The 17800-nt window shown below is 43.0% G+C and overlaps 1 protein-coding gene across 4 annotated transcripts in view; it reads right to left on the reverse strand.

Annotated features, from left to right (window-relative positions):
• The window catches only part of Kif16b (kinesin family member 16B), a 252088-nt gene that overhangs the window by 10356 nt on the left and 223932 nt on the right, over positions 1–17800 (reverse strand). The window lies entirely within an intron of this gene.

The following is a 17800-nucleotide window of genomic DNA, read 5'->3' on the forward strand; positions in this document are numbered from 1 at the left end:
ATATGATGCTAACTTGACCCAAATGACCTGCACATTTTGATGAGGTGAAGAATATTTGGTAAGGCGACACATGCATGTATCCAACAGTTACTGCACAGCCATCCTCCATGAAATACGGTGCCAAGCCTTAGAACCAAGTGTTATGCAGGACAGACACACAGCCTCCTGCTCAGTGCTCGGAATCACACCTCTTTTGCTGATGCTTTGTCCTATCATCCAAACCCACTTACCCTTTTCATTTCTTTCTTGATTAGTGTACATAGTAATGGTTTTCTTTCTGGGATTATCATTCATTTGGTTTCTGCTGATCCTTGCTCTAGAGTCCCTTCACCAAACTTGGTACCCTCCTGCCAGTCACCTTCCTCCCCAACTACCTCTTCTTCCTTTTTCTTTCTTTTTACATGTATTCTATTATCCTATTTTTCTGAATTCCTTCACTTATTTTTAGCCCATCCCAAATCTCCTTTAAGACTTTCTTTTTCAATTTATGGCCCTCTTTATAACCTTTGCCAATATACCCACATTTAGCTTAAAATCTAAGATGCACATATAAGAGAAAATGTGTAGCACTTGTCTTTCTAAATTGGGACTACTTTAATAATAACATAAAAATAATTTACAGTTCTATGTGTTCTCATGAATGTCATGTCATTTCTCTTTCTCTCATATATATAATTTTTTAGGGTAAGTTTAAATTTGCTTTTTTTGATGCAAATAAGTTTTTTTTAATTAATTTATTTATTTATTAAAGATTTCTGTCTCTTCCCCCCAGCCGCCTCCCCTTTCCCTCCCCCTCCCCCAATTAAGTCCCCCTCCCTAGTCAGACCAAAGAGCAATCAGGGTTCCCTGCCCTGTGGGAAGTCCAAGGACAACCCACCTCCATCCAGGTCTAGTAAGGTGAGCATCCAAACTGCCTAGGCTCCCACAAAACCAATAGGTGCAGTAGGATCAAAAACCTATTGCCACTGTTCTTTTGAAGAATGGATGAAGAAAGTATGGAATATATACATATTAAATTTGCTTTTTGTTAGCTGCTTTGGCCTGACTTTGTTCAGGACTGAGCCTTTCCCTCTGTCTGGGTTGGGCTAGCTAGGAACTCAGCAGTGGATAGGAGTCAGTGTTTGCCCTGAGTCACTTGCAGTCCAATCAGGGATGCATAATCAAACTGATGCTTTTGGAGCACCCACCTAGACCCTGGAGGTGGTGAATGAATATTAAGCCTGACAGGTAGGAAAGGAACAGCGGGAGGGTGTGGAGGAAGAGACAGGAAGGAACTAGTTCTCAGCAGGGTGAGAGCTCCAGCGAGGCCTAGAAAAAGGAGACAGAGCTCAGGGCACAGTCAGCAGCCCATTTGCCTCCCACACATCTCCATCTAGGCGAGGCTTTGCAGGCCAATGGGTAGCATTAATGTTATGACGTACGTCCTTATAGTACAAAAGATAGCCCTCTCGCTCCACACTGCCACTTTTTTGGATAGATCACACAGAAGTGGTGGGCATACTCTGTACCCTGCACAGGGCAGGCAATGATAAACCAATCTGCCTCCATCTTAGGCTTGAAGCCATCTTATAGTGAAGATAAACTAGATTCACTCCCATTCATGATTATGTTCCTCAAAGGTTGGGCTATACCCCACCTGTAACCTTAACTACAAATACTTCTCTACTGCCTGTTCTAGGAAATGGCAACCATGCCCTTGTTTCAAAAGCTTATTTTGACCACCCGTCATTACAACCATGTATTGTGGAATGCATTTTCCACAATAAGTTTCCAAATTTTGAGAAGAGGTAAAGTTAGCTCGACAGAAAGTTGACTGAGAAATGGAATACGCTATAGTTTGCTATACTATTGACCCCAGTAAGCCATGCTTTTGTAGCTTTTTGCCTCCCTTTGAATTTAGATCAAGCCTGTGACTTGGATTTATACACTGGAGGGAATGCTTGCAGGCAGCTGCTTACATATTTCAGGGCTTTGTCTGAGCTCAATTCCTAAGAAGGCAGGATGCAAAGGCAGACACATGAGTGGCCTGACCTCTTCTGGTCTGGGACAGATGAAACAGCCAGGTTTGCCCTATGCAGATTCCACATAATCCACAGGATTGGAGAAGTAAGGAAAGAGGGAATGAATGAAATCTGTTAAGGTAGACTGAAGGCTTCTTTGGTTTCCATCTATAATTTATGATTAGATATAAATTATTGTCCTATTCCACTTCATGCCAGTGACTTCCAATCCTTTCAGCAGTCCTAGTGAGTAACTATCCTTGCAAGTAGCAGCTTCTTCTACCAGCTACCTTCACTACCCTAGGTTGGGAGGTAAATGCTTGAAATAAGTTTGAAACCTGGCATTCATTTCTTGATGTTACACTGAAGTCTGAGAGCTCCCAGTTAAAATTCATCAGGGTGAAAATGTTAGTCTGTGATTACAGCATCAGAACTATTCATAAAGGCTATTCAGGGAATCTGCTTTATGAGTTTAATGACATAAGCATATTGTATTGAATTATTATGGTACTGCATCAATTGGATTCATAAATTTAATATACTCAGTCTGGTTCACACATTCTAATAAAATCTAGCAAGCTTTAAAAATTTTATAAGGGATGTGTGTTTAAAGTCCATGCGATATTCAGTTTTTAGAGGTTGACACAGTCCTGCTCGGGGTATTAAACAGTTCCAGTGATCATGATGACCCTACCTGAGAGGAGCCAGCTCTGGTGAAACCTCCAGAGTGAACAAGCTCTACAGGGGGAATCTGAACTCAGGACCCACCTGGACAGAGAAGCTGCTGAGCCTTTTCTTGGAGCGCAAGTCAAAACCATCTGTACTTTCTGCTCATGGAGAGGAAGAGGAAGGCATATCACCTAATGCCAGTCAGAGAGAAGAAAGCTTGGCACCTTATAGGACACACTGTCACGTTCTGATGGGCTCCATCATCTACTTCACACAGTGGCTACAGGGCAAAGAACAGGGGGATCAAGGTTTTGGGAGGAGGGCGGCTGTGAGAGACTCCCAGAACACCCTGGGGGTCTTTCCCTTTGAATTTAGGTGAGGTCAAGTGGCTCAAAACAGACACATCCAAGCAGCTTCAGCAGCATCAGGGAAAAAGCAGAAAGCCATGGAGGCACATGCTGGTGTGTACAGACTCTCTTCCAACCCTGTGGGCGTGTCCTCAGGTACCCAGGCCTTTACAACCACCACATAGGAACAGGGGAACTTTCTCGGTCTGTGGATAGGGTAGCACTGGAGGAGGCCTCACTGCTCTGTACCCAGTTTGCTCATCTGATTATAGCACCTTCTTAGGAAAAGAAGAGGCTACGAGCTCCTGTATGGAAACTGTTTGGGGCAGACTCCAATTCACAGCATTTCCATAGGAAACAGTCGATATCATCTATACTACACTGTCCTCAGGGAGCTGGTAGACAAATTTGCTAATTTTCTCCTCTATTAGTGTTTGAGACAGATGATCTTAAAACATGGGGGGAAAGTAAGTGCTTTTTCTTACAAAGCAAAGCAGAGACAGCATACATGGGAACACATTTGCCATACTGCCTCTCATCAGGCACTGACAGATCTTCATTCAACAACTGCTCTCAAGCCAGAAAGAGGAAACGTTTCAAAGTGGGGAGTGACGATTAAATATGAACTGAAAACTGACCCACACCACGTGAAAGCTTATTTCAGGCACATTTCAAATCCTGGTATCCTGACAAATGTGTTTGGAGGAAAGGCAACTGTTATTATTTTTTGTTTCCATGCTTAGGGCTCTTTCCAGCACTATAGAAACTCACAGAGATTCTTGACGATTTGAGAGAAGATGGCTGCTCCAAATTAGCATGGGGACTGGCAGAATTTTCAGTGACCTTGCTGCATGGAACCTCTTGGCTAGGATGCACTTATGCACCAATTCAAAAATCAGTGACTAGACAACTAGAGGATCAAGAAGCCACCATACATGACTTGTTAGAAGCCCAAAGCCTCCCTTATGGTGGGACTCAGGATAGAGGCAGCTCTTAAAGAGGAACACTGACAACTTTATCTTGCCCTCTCCTCCCACTGTGGTTGGGTGAATAAAATATGCCTTTCCTCTAACATCAGTCTATGATAGTTTGTATGTGGACCTCCCTTTGGCTAAAATCCAGCTGCCGTGGCCATCTGAACAACACCAAGTTCCTGAACTCAGGGCAAGAGGGTAAGCTTCTCAGACTCAGGGAGGGAAGACCCACTGCCCCTTGCTTTGTTTCCTGAACAAGGGGCTCCTAACAATTCCTGTGGGACTATTTGCCTTGCAGATTACCTTCCTTGCTTTATCTCTCAGCATCCACCATAGCCCTCTGTTCCTGGGGGAAGCCATAACTAAACCCCAGGTGCAAGGGGCCCCCATGGCCTTCAGAGGTAGGCCCATGACCCAACCCAACTGAGAGGATTAACCAGGGATTTGGATTATCTGCACCAATGGTCCTCTGCATGGGTACAATGACTGAGGCATGACTGTAAGGCTAGACAGAGGCGGAGAGAAGGCCAGATCAAATAGTCTCAAACACAACATCTCTAATTGAAAAGGATGGAATTAGGTATATATTTCATACAGAAATATATTGATAAAAATTGTTTTATACAGTTATTTATTGATACATATATGTGCCATATGCATGTATGCTCACAAAAGACACTGAAGACCTAGTGACTGATATTTTGGCTAGCTGACAGCCCTAATAAGATGACAAACACTGAGACACACAGGCTTTCTTCCCCAAGGTCCTTATCAAGTTTGCAGGGGTTTCTTTTTCCTGACCAATTTTTTTTTGTGACATTTCTTTTTTGATCAAAAGAAGTTTACTGAATCTGAACTTGTGTTCCAAAGCCAATCTTCAAGAACTCACCTGCCTAGCTACCAAGTAAAGCCTGAGACATCAGCACATGAGCAAGGAAGATACTGTGCCTTAGGGAACTGACAAATACCCTTCCGGAAGCACACATGGCTGGCTATGTTGAACTGCCACATGAGCTCCAGTCATCCCAGCCTTCAGCCTGCAGTTTTCTGCTGGAATGTGGGAGAAAGTGTAAGGCAGGAGAGAGAGGAGACTGGAAAGGAGTGGATGATACTCCTAACCACAGCAGTACACCAGCCGGAGGATCCTAGAAGGAGCCACCCTGGGACCTTTCACCAGAGACTGAGCACACTGGGGCTAAGTTGAGACCCACTTAAAAAAAGATTTGTTTTATTTTTATTTGTGTGTCTGTGTTCTCTCTGTGTCTGAACACATTTATGTGGGTGCCATCAGAGGCCAGAAGAGGTGTCAAATCCTCTGGCACTAGTAGTACAAGTGGCTGCGAGAAAATCAGTGTGGATGCTGGGAACTGAACTCTGGTGCACCTTCTTAACAACTGCTGAGCCATCCCTCCAGCTCTAGGCTTACTTTGTAATTTTAATTTTTGCCCCAAGGAAACTTCCATTCAAGCAAGAAATGTCAGTGTGCAGTATGTAAGCTGTTACTTGAAATGCCCAGATTCTTCCACAGGAGCTGCACATCATCAATACAGTATGGTGGAGTGTAAGACAAACGCTATTATAGTAATGGATGAGGAAAGGGGAACAGATAGCATGAAGCACAGACCCTCGACTCTGCAGCTATTTCCGAAAGAAGCAGCCACCTTCCTGTTCACAGTGTTTAGTCATGAGTTTTGCAGCACAAGCCCTGTAGCCCACAGGGGTTGCTTTCTAGCTGCCTAGAAAGGCCATTGAGAAAATGAAGGTGTTTTCAATTTCTACCCTGTTCAACATTGATTAGGAAGTGCTTTCTTGATTCCAACATCAGTTTCTTAATTTTATAAATAATATGAAACAGGTGATCACAATTAAAAAAGAGATTAGGTAAAGTCTTAATTAAAAAAAGTTTGAGTTACTTAGAATAAAAATTAAATATGTAAATGTAAACGCATTACAGAGAATTGCTGGGAACAGAAATAAATCTATTTGGAAATGGATGGGAGATTTGCACAGATCAAAAGTAGGTAAAGTTTTGTAGAATTGGAACAAACTGATGTATTTATCCATTGTTTCTCCCAATATTATTTCAAAGGGTTGAGGGAAATGCTCTGATTTATTAACATCATGAAGCCCAAGTGACACACACAGCCACAAAGAATCCTCAGGGGAGATGAGCCAGCTGAATTCTAAAGAGGCATTGTAGAAACGCTGCGAAGGACAGGGTGGGGTTTAGCAGTAGAAGCCAGGGCACACACCTTTTTTCAAAGGATGGCAGCAGTTATTGGGGAAACAAATCTAAATAAATAGAGTTAAAGGAATGGTGGCATCTGCAAGAAAGCCTAATGCAAATTGGACAGAGCTCCATAAAAGAGAAAGGATGGCACTCGAAAGTTGATATAAATAGTAAGCAGAGGGCTTGGTGGCAAAGGCACAGAGGCTGCAGCTCTTTAAATATATGAATGCATGAAAATCCCAAATGTGCTTTCTGAGCCATTGCAACAAAAGAGATGTATGAGGAGAAACTGTGCTGACATCAGTGGAAATAAACAAAACCCACTATTTCAGGAGGCGTGAAGTTAGGCCTCGGGGTTTATAGCAGTGCTAGCAAAAGTAAAGGTAGCAGCAAGTGGCATGCTAAGTCATCCAATGGAAGAAAGAGGAATACTCTTCATGTGATTTCTTGACGATCGACAGAGAAGGACCAGTTGGGGTAGGGGTGGAGGTAATAGGCAGAGACAGAGTGACAGAGAGACAGAGGGGGTAAACGGAGTGGATGGAGAAGTGAAGACTAGACCAGGAGGCTCGGCATTGACGAAACAGAATATTACAGAAAGGAACCACAGAGACAGTTATAACAGGGGACCAGCAGGAAAAAGTCTCAGAAGTAAAGGCAACGAGAGTGATGGGCAAAGCCCAGGGTCCAGTGGAATGGATAGACTGCTGACCAAAACAAAATCCTCACCACTTAGGACACAGAGCCCTACAAGGCTATCCCCTAAGCTTCTAGAAAAAGGGGAGCAGAATCTGCCATACATAAAGATCAACTCTCCAAATGGTCTGAACTTGTTAGTAGCAGAAATGAAGGTAGAAAATGAAGGAGTCATCCCTTGGACATTTGCAAAACAACTTCCTAATGACCATTCCAAATCCAGGGAGTGTCTCAGTAGATGGAGACACATGCAAACACGTGGCTAGCAATTTGCCTTTTGCACATTCTTTCTGTTTGTTTGGTTTGATTTGATTTTTTGAGACTGTCCTGAACTTGCTCTGTAGACAATGTTGGCCTCAAACTCACTTTCTGAAGAAGCTATGGAGGGTTTGTTCCATCATAAAGACAGACATGGAGTACAGGAAGCAGGAAAACCAATCAAGAACGAACAGGAGATGGAGAGGGGAGATTGGCAGACAGACCTCTCCTGGGAAGCTACACTCACAGGATACACTAAGGGTGTGAGATTCACATACCTGACATTTGAAGTCGGTTGGTGAAGATTACACATTTACTAAGCAAACTGCTGAGTGAAGTTCCTTGTGGGCCTGACATGTCACACAGGGAAAAAGGAAGAGGACAGTGGATGTAGAGCACACGGTTTCATTTGCCATTTCTTTTCTGGTGCTACTACTTTGTCTACAGCATCAGAATTTTTTTTAATGTTTTGTTTGCTGTGTTGTTGTGTGCACGTGTATGATTACAGGCACATGTACACTACAGCATACACGTGGATGCCAGAGGGCAGCTGTTCAGTTCTGCCCTCTACTTTGCACCTAGTGTTAGGAACTCAGGTTATCAGGCTTGGCTGCTGGTGCCTTAACCAGCTGAGCCATCTTGCTGGACCAGTGCTGTGTTCTCTGATGCAGACTTTCTGATTCACAGCAAATTTACTCACTTTTCAAAAAAATAAGCAAGCACTTTAAAGAACTGAAGTCCTTGCTAGCCTGTGGGCTGGCTCAGTGGATACAGGTGCTCAACATCAAGCCTGTCAGCTGGAGTTTGAGTGCCTGAATCCATTAGCTGTCTTCTGACCACCACATGTGCACTGTGGCACATGCATGCGAACATACACACACACATGCACAGTAATAAAAATGCCAAGCTTCGCTGAAACTCCAGGAAATAATAACTTGGATAGAGGTGGCTCATATGCCAAGAGTAAGCACCTCATCAAAATGGTTTGAAAAGCACTGAGAGGATAAAGGGAAGTCCCTGAACTCCACATTGCCACTGTTACAGTCAGTACCAGCCAGGCCAGCCATGGCACCTCCAGCCATATAGTCATAATGGTGGCCAGTGCCAAGGACTTTGGGATCTGGGTTCTTTGTTTCTAGGGACTTATTTTATTACATTCTGTGTGTTTCATCAGTCACTAGCCCTAGCAGCTGGGCACAGGGGCATTTCCAGCCTGGCAAGCCTGGATTTGGGCAAGGCATGAGTGGGTTTCTATTATACCCTTAGCTCATAAAATACAAGCCCCTGAGGCTAAGAAGAATGCTATATCTCACTGCCCAAGGGCCACTCAGATACTTGCTTTTGAATTTACATAGGGACAGAAAGTTGTGAGTTTGATCTTAAATTGTAAAGACCACAGGCAAAGATAGAACAGAATCCAAGAGAAGGAAAAAACTGATAAATAACTGGAGTTGGGCTTTTGAGACCTAGGCCCAGGCAGTACTGGCCCCCAAGAATAACATACATTTTGCAGGTGTTAAAAACAACAACATCAGAACTAAGAGCTGGTGTAGGAGGTTATTCTGTTTGTGTGTTGCTTTTAGTGGCTGAATAAAGAAAACTGCCTTGGCCTTTGGATAGGGTAGTACTTACATAAGCAGGAAGACAGAACTGCATGCTGGGAGGAGGAAGGCAGACAGGGAGAGCCAGAGTTACCAGAGTCAGACTGCTGAATCTTTCCCGGTAAGCCACGACCTCGTGGCGTTACACAGATTGGTAGAAATGGGTTGAATCAAGATGTAAGAGTTAGCCAATAAGAGGCTAGAAGTAATGGGCCAGGCAGTAATTTAATTAATACAATTTCCGTGTGGTTATTTCAGGGGAGTTAAGCTAGCCGGGCTGCAGGATGCGGCCCGCTCACTCCTCCTTACAACAAAGAGCTGATATCCTCATGGCTAGTTCAGTGGTTTACACTGGGAGATGAAGGGTGGAGAACAATTTCTCACACTCAAGCAGGGTGTCCAATCCCTCCACTTGTCACCCTCACCCGGGACAGAATGCCACTTGGCACAGGAGAGAGAGAGGATGGCTGAGCACCACCATATCAGGCTTCTCTGTGAGGGCTCTCCTTGGAAGTGTTTGTTTTAAGTTTGCTTTACTCTGACTACTCATGAAAACCAAAGTGGGATTTTTCCCTCTATTGAACAACAGTGAAGGTCAAAGAGTTTCAACTCAAACTGATGGTGTTTTTATTACAGAAAGAGATTTCTTGACATGGGTTTGCCCCAAGATCGTGGCAAGTACACCCCTTTGTCTCCCTGAACCAGTATCTGATTGCCTCTAAGCCCTGTTCAGAGTCCTCTCACATGCCAACAGCACTTAACCCTATTCAATATTCTTTGCTGCAGATAGTGGTGCTAATGGCCTAATAACAGAAAATAGCCCTGCTAACACCAGTGAGCAGATAACCAGAAGAAAAAACACACATCCCTGATGAGGGGGAAATGGCTCCTTGTAGGAGGTATCTCTTTAATCTGGCTATGTTTTATAATAGTTCTATCATTAGACATTGTGTAAGATCAGCAAAAAATAGATGAAAAGAATGTTAAATTAAGCGTAGAGTCTAAAGAGCTTTCTGATAGCTAAATGTCTGAGGAAACAGAAAATCTGAGCTTCTTTTCCCTTCTTGAAATGTGTTCTGAAATTGAAAGGACTCAGACTATATAATATATAAATGGAGCAGCTGTTTTTCTGTTTGAACATCAGTGTTTGAGATGAAAATAAACTGAAGTAGAAGGAGACACTATTGGCAGAAAAAACTAGGCGTGTAGTGTAGGGATCATAGTTCAGAACGGAACTTAGGGCAGTGTGATGTATCAAAACTAAAAGCCATTACTAGGATGTATGTTCAGCAGAAAAGGTGTTTGGAAAATAATTCTTCATTCAGTTTACTGCTCCAATTAGAAAGGCCTATACCGCTAGGCGGTGGTGGCGCACACCTTTAATTCCAACAATCGGGAGGCAGAGGCAGGCGGATCTCTGTGAGCTTAAGGCCAGCCTGGTTTACAAGAGCTAGTTCCAGGAGAGCTAAGGCTGTTACTCAGAGAAATCCTGTCTTGACACCCCCCTTCCCCACCAAAAGACCTATACCTATAGTTCCTGGGCATCCTGTATAGCGAGAGAAAATTTTAAGATCCCCTGGATCTGGCCTGCTGTTCACAGGCAAGCCTTAATGATCTCATGCAGAATGTAGGCAAGTTCAGAGAATTCTAATATCAGATAAGGCTACCTGTGACTATATAAGGACAAGAAAAACAGTAAACAAAATGTAGAGAACACTCTGTAATCACGTCTGAACACAGACAAAATAAATGTTCCCTTACCAAGACAATGCGACTGCTACCTTTTAAATTCAATCAAACTTGAAATCACACTGCTTTGGATTTCTAGGTAAGAATTATAAGTATACCTAATCACAGACCAGACTTTAATAACTAGTCCAGAGCAAATGCTCATGCATATTCTCTTAAATAATACAAATCCTAAGGCGATTTCATACCACTTTTTTTTCTGAGGTACCCTCATGGTTCCTCATGGTATATATATTACCTTACTGATTTGAGTCAATAAGTCTTGAAACCTTGTTTAAAAAGTGGATATATTCCTGGGGGGTCTGACTGGAAACCACTGAGTCTTGGATATTTTCTCTACATGAACAGGCTCAGGGTACTCATCAGGTCATCAGGTGACTCCACAGTGGGCAGGCTGTAGTCAATGGCATGGGAGATGTGCAAAGAGAACCAACAAACTATAAAAGAAGGCATGTGGCTGTGAGCAATGGTGCTGTTTCTACAATGATTCTGCCCCAGTGGTCATTCTTACAATGGTTCCACCATGACCTAAAACTTCAGACAGTCACTTCTCAGACTGTAAATTAGTAGACTAAAGAAGGGCTTTATCATACCAAGATAGTTCTAGTGCCTCTAAGTTATCATCATAAGCAAGAATAGTCATATAATTTCAATGCCCACCATTGCCACTATCATCACTGTTGTTTCATCTCATCATCATCATTGTCACCACCACCCTCATCATCATCATCATCTCCACACTGTCTCACCATCACCACCATCACTACCACCATCACTGTCATCACCACCATCATCACCATCACTACCACCATCATCGTCATCATTGTAATCACCATCACCACCACCATCACCATCGTTATAATTTCCACACTGTCTCACCATCACCACCCTCATCATCATTGTCATCATGACCACCAGCATCATCGCCACCACCATCAACCTCATCATTGTCATTACTGTCATCACCATCACCACCACCACCCTCATCATCATTATTCCCACCACTAAAGTGCACCACCAAAATATTCACAACTATTACACTAACAAGCACGTTTGGGTGTTCTGCACATGCTCTCCTTTTCTCTGCAGTGTAATTGCAAGAAGATCATACTGACATCACTTTGCAAACAAGGGAACCGAAGTAGTGATTAGCCACCACAAGGAACAGATGCAGGACTGAGGAGGACTGGATGCTGCACTTCAGGCCCATGCTCTTAGCTGCTCCTGGCCTACCTTGTTAGTGCGTTAACTAAGAGGATGCAAATGTCTGCCCCTATATTTCAAAGAAAGTGTTCTGCAAATTTCTCACTTTCTTACTTCTAAAGGTGTTTCTATTACTCTTGAAGGTCTTATAGTTTTAGAGAATTTCGAGTATTTTCTTTTATCACAGTTACTCCCTGAAGTGATAGACTATTAGGATGATTAGCAGAAATGTTTTCAAGTAGGAAATAATGCTCTCTGAAATTAGTAACCTAAAATGTACCTCTCATCAATTAACAAAAATAAAACAAAAAAATCCGATTAATTAATTTAGAAGATAATTTGGAAAGGTTTTCAGGAAATTCAGCAGAGGTGAGAACATGTGAAGGATCAGGGAAGATAGAGAATTTAATCAGCTGTGACTGTGCTGTCTACATGGATTTCAAGAGTCTACTGTGAGGAAAGCGGGGACAGGAACATGAAGGTGGTAAGTGGTGATAGGAGGGCTTCTCTGGTAGGAACAGAGAGGTGGTAAGGGGTGATAGGAGGGGGTTCAGTGGTAGGAACAGAGAGGTGGTAAGGGAGTGGTAGGAGGGGGTTCAGTGGTAGGAACAGAGAGGTGGTAAGGGAGTGGTAGGAAGGGGTTCAGTGGTAGGAACAGAGAGGTGGTAAGGGAGTGGTAGGAGGGGGTTCAGTGGTAGGAACAGAGAGGTGGTAAGGGGTGATAGGAGGGGGTTCAGTGGTAGGAACAGAGAGGTGGTAAGGGAGTGGTAGGAAGGGGTTCCTATGGGGATAGGACAGGGAGATGATAAGGGGAGTGGGGGAAGGAGCAGCTAAAATAAAGTGTGAGTGAAAATGCAAAACAATTAAAAATAAGTCTACATAGGAATAATGTGCTATTACACACTTTTAAAAATTAATAAAACTGTAAGCAATTAAGATTTGGAAACCTTATTTGCCACAGAGCAAGTCAGCAATCTCAATACATACCTTCCCTTCAACAAAAATGTATGTGAGATCATAACCAAAGGCCAACTTATTGCCATAGTCATTGACTTAGTTTCTTTCCTATTGCTGAGATAAAAACCCCTGACAAAAGAAACCCAGGGAAGAACAGGTTTATTATGGCTCACATTCCATGGCAAAGAAGTCAAGATGGCAGGGTTTGAAGCAGGTGGTCACATCACATTACCAATAAGGAAGCAGAGAAGATCGGATGCATGCTGCTGGTTTCCTCCATTTAGACAATGCAGGATGCCAACTGGCGAAGGGTGTGACCCACAGTGGGCAGGTCTTTCTACCTCAAATAATGTAATTAAAGGCATGCTTAAAGGGTCTCTCAGGAGGTTCTAGATTTGTCATGCAGAGAATACTAACAATCCTAGTCATACAGCAGGAATGATAATGAACTTCTTCAGCTTTACAACACTATGGCACAGAGGAGTGTCATCCTAATTTTTTTTTTTTTTTTTTGGTTTTTCGAGACAGCGTTTCTCTGTGGCTTTGGAGCCTGTCCTGGAACTAGCTCTGTAGACCAGGCTGGTCTCGAACTCACAGAGATCCACCTGCCTCTGCCTCCAGAGCGCTGGGATTAAAGGCATGTGCCACCATCGCCCGGCTCCTAATTTTGATGAATGGAATGACATTTCAGAGAAAAAAAAATGGGCAGTAGTGCTTGGTTAACTTTGTAATAAGCCTGAACTTATAGGAAAAACAAAGAGTGGAGAGATCAAGGAAAGGGCTTGCTCTGGAAGCCATGTTAATTAAGAGTAAGCTGAGGTGTAGCTACTTCCTCACTAGCTGTGGGAACTTCACCATCCCAGGACACAGTTCCTCGCCTGTGATTAAGGAAAGAACTCCCTCCCTAAGCTCCCCGTGAGAATTAAGTGTCTTAAAACAATTGTTTTCCACATGTGTTTAGCACTCAGTAGATACCACGTGTGAGAAAGCAGGCATCTGTGGAGGTCAGCAGTCAATTGCCTATCAGTCCTCAGTGCAACAATGACAGTTTGTTGTGGTTCAGCCTGCTAGACACATGGCTAGCTCCAAAACCATGATCCATTCTACATCCTCCCTCCAGACATTCCTCTGCCTGCCTTCCTTCCTTCCTTCCTTCCTTCCTTCCTTCCTTCCTTCCTTCCTTCCTTCCTTCCTTCCTTCCTTCCTTCCTTCCTCCCTTCCATCTCCCTCCCTCCCTCCCTCTCTCATTCCTTCCTGGCTTCATCAGTTGGAAACAGGGAACTCTTTCCTCTTTACCTACACTGCCTTATCTGTCCCCTTAGCTCCCTGCTGTTTGCAGGGTTGGAGAAGAAATGTCCAGAGCCTGGGCAGCACGCCACACATCTGCACACCTGCAGCACAGTGAGCAGAAGTCTACCTTTACATGCACCAAGCTGGTTCCACCTGAGTCAGGAAAGAAGCAATAGGATGATTCACCCAAGGCAGAAATACTTTAAGATTCTGTTTCTTCCTCCATGGAAGCCAGGAAGCATGTGATTGTGATATGGGACTCATCTGCAGAACAGAGTATGCGAAACGGGATCTAATTATGAACAAGCAATGGTCACGAAGCTGTTTGGGTGGAGTCCTTACAAATTTATCAGTGAGGGAGCTGAAGGGAGGTTATATTCCTTCCACTCATCTCATTCCTCCCCTGTGTTTTATGACACAGAATGTCATATGCTACGAGCCTGGGCTCCTACCAGTACCACACTGAAGCACACGACTAACCTTCTTTCCAAGGCAAGGCATTCACTCCAGAAACATCTCTTCCCATCGCACAACTTTTCACCCAGCAATTAGGAAATAATCATTTTAACAGATTAATTTTTATAACTTGGAAAAGTGCTAAACACAAAAAACTCATCAACAATCAGTGTTTTATACAGCCCTATCATGGCGATTGTTTTTATAAAATTGCAATTCTGTATTTTAACAATTTTCATTCCTTTTAAGCAAACATCAGAGGTATTAGCTAGCACACATCTCACTGGAATTCATTTTTCTTTATGTGTTTATGTATTTATGACATCTCCAGATAATTTTTGAAAGAGAAACTTAAGCATATGTTCTTAGAGGGAAGAAATCTGTCATTAATCTTTGTGTGCTACATAGCATTTAGCAATGGCTCCAGCATGGGAGAGAAATTAAATGAATGTTTGTTGAGTTAAATCGTAAGCAGTTAACAGATAGTAACTGTTAGTTTTCACATAAAAATATACTAACTCACATAGTGGCTTCTCATGCTAGAAGATTAAAAAAAAAGTCTTAATAGCCACAGGAAATTAATGGAAGAATCCCAGATTAATTTTCCATTAAACTGAAGGTGAATTATACTTGCTTCTTGAGAAGATAACTCTATAAGATTTAACACTTAGTGTTAGGTGAAACACATTTATCTTCAAGCACAAGTGCCTATTTCCGCAAGGTAAGAAACACATCCTGTAAAAGCACCAGAACTGAGCAGTCACAGGCAACCACAGGGATAATTGCACACATATAGTGTTGTGGTTGGGGTGAGTGTCCCAAAGGCTTATGTGTTAAAGATTTGGTCTATAGTTTGATGTTCCTGATAGGTAGAGGAATCTGTGAGAAGTACAGCCTAGTGGGAGGAAGTTGGGTCACTGAAGACATAATATTGTACAGGATGTTGGAATCTTGACCACTTCCTGTCCTGTCTCTTTCTCTGCTTCCTGGCCACTGTGAGTCAAGCAGCTTCCTCTCCCTTGTGTTCCCATCATGATGCTCTGCCATGCCTAAAGGTGAGATGATCTTTCGGGGTTCCTGATTCATGAAGGAGTCTGCAAGACATTCTGCAGGACACAACAGATAGTGACTGAACTGACTTTGAAATTTCCTGCTTCATGGAAATGTCTCTGGATACTATGGGCCTGTAAGCCGAAGATGGATGCCCCAAAGGTACAGAGAAACTTTGGGTGACTGTCAAGGCAGCAAGATGTCTCTGTCATTTCTAGAGTTTGTAAGTTGCTTACTTCTTATTTACTTAGGTAATATTATATCCTTCTGGAGTCTTTGATGGTGTTGAAGAATAGACAGTTATAGTTGTTTTCTTTAGTTATGATAAAGATAAAATAGATGTAAATATTGTAATTTTTACTTGATAACTGTTTTGTTATATGTAATTTTGCTATGTTAAAGTGAAAGCCTTTCCTTTTTGTTTAAGCAGAAAAAGGGGAAATGATGGAGGAAGGTCATTGGTAATAAACAAACTGCCTTGGCCCATTTTGATAGGCCATCCCTTAGGTGGGTGGAGTAGGCAGAACAGAATGCTGGGAGGAAGAGGAAGTGAGCTCAGACTCGACAGCTCTGCTCTCTGGAGCAGAGGCCATGCTCCCCTCTCCCGGGCAGACACTATGAACCAAGCCGCCAGGTGAGACACGCTGAATCATTCCCGGTAAGACCGGTGCTACACAGATTATTAGAGATGGGTTGGTCGGGATATGAGAATTAGCCTGTAAGGGCTAGAGTTAATGGGCCAAGCAGTGTTTAAAAGAATACAGTTTGTGTGTTGTTAATTCGGGGCATAAGCTAGCTAGGCAGCCAGGGTGCTGGGGATTTAGCCCTGCCACTCCTACTACTACACACAGCCCCAAAGGGAGTCAAGTGACCATAACCATGGACTGAAATTGAGAACCAAAATGATCTATCTTTTTAGGCTGCCACAGGGTGAGACAGGCATATAAAACTCAACAGTGGATGATTTCATAGGGGCTTAGTGATGACACAGGTCTACTATTGTCCAACCAGCAGTTCATGGGCTGCATGCAGCTGCATGTGGCTGACAATAGCCACAAATACCCCAAATTGCAACCTTCCTCAAAACTTTGAAGTTTTTTTCCCTTTAGTTTTCTGTTTGTAACTCAGTTGTTAACTCATGCTAGAATGTCAAAAGGTTGTGCACCCCTGAATATGAGACACTGAAGGAAGAACGTGGGCTCTAACTGAAAGACCATGCATGAAAGGCTATTTTGCATTTAAAATGGAAAGCCAAAGGCTCTTTTTTTTCCCTATTGAAATTTGTGACCAGCAATCAGCAGTCTGCTGTGGCTGAGTTGGCCTCATGGCAATGTAATCGGAACTCTGGAAAGCTAGGGATGACAACAGCCAACAACAGGGAACAATCGATTTTTAAAACAGGTTGGTGGCTTGCTATTCTCTACACTTTCATTCAAGATGAGGCTACATAGTCAAGGCAGGTGAAGTGCAGAGAAAGAAAACCATCACTACTTTAAGTGTTAAGAGTTGTTTGTTTTCAAAACTTAGAAGCACTCCCATGGCACTGTGAAGCTCTGAGAGAGCTTGATCAGACAGACTTGCCAAAATAAGCTTGTACCTGAAGGCCGATTCTTCCACTCAACTTGAGGACCACGCATCATAGGAAAGGTTTTAGAGCCAATCACAGACCTTCTAGAGCCCAGTCTTCTTGGCCTCAGGACCTCTTCAGCTCTGTAGCGTCAATGTGACTGCAGAGTCCGGAAGCCCAGCTCTTCACTGAAACTTGCTCTCTCTTAGATAGGTCTCAAAACACTAGGACACCTCTTATTGCTTCAGTTTTTCCAAGTCTCCCCTTTGCTGTCCCAGAACCCTTCTAGATAGAATAGCTTCTAGATAGTTCCTTGCACTAAGTGAAGCTCACAGGCAGCCATGTTCAACTTGGCAGTCCAGAGGAGTAAGACCAAAGTTTTTAACCTAAGTTTTACATTGCATTTTACACTTTAAAAAGGTCGGTTCTGATAGAATTTCATTTCCAATAAGACTTATGACTATTCCTGACAAAAACAAGAGAAAGAGGGCTTTGAGGGCTCCCCTGAATTTTTGATTCTAACTGAAGAAGCAACTGTCTACTTCTCAAACCACAAACTAGTGACAGCAGTCAGCTATGGGTACTGGCAGCAAGGCAGTCACAAAAACAGGTTGTGTTAAACTGGGTTCTACGTGGAGCTAGCTTGGCAGATTAAGTTAAAATAAATCCAAAGATGCTGAACTGGGACTAAAATAGGTCTGAATCTTCTCCCTCTCAAGATTCTTGAAAAAGCAACAATGACGACATAGTTCG

This window comes from Alexandromys fortis, unplaced genomic scaffold (genome assembly GCF_014885135.2).
Source record: "Alexandromys fortis isolate MF-2015 unplaced genomic scaffold, M_Fortis_MF-2015_v1.1 scaffold_115, whole genome shotgun sequence".
In the NCBI taxonomy this organism is placed as follows: domain Eukaryota; kingdom Metazoa; phylum Chordata; class Mammalia; order Rodentia; family Cricetidae; genus Alexandromys; species Alexandromys fortis.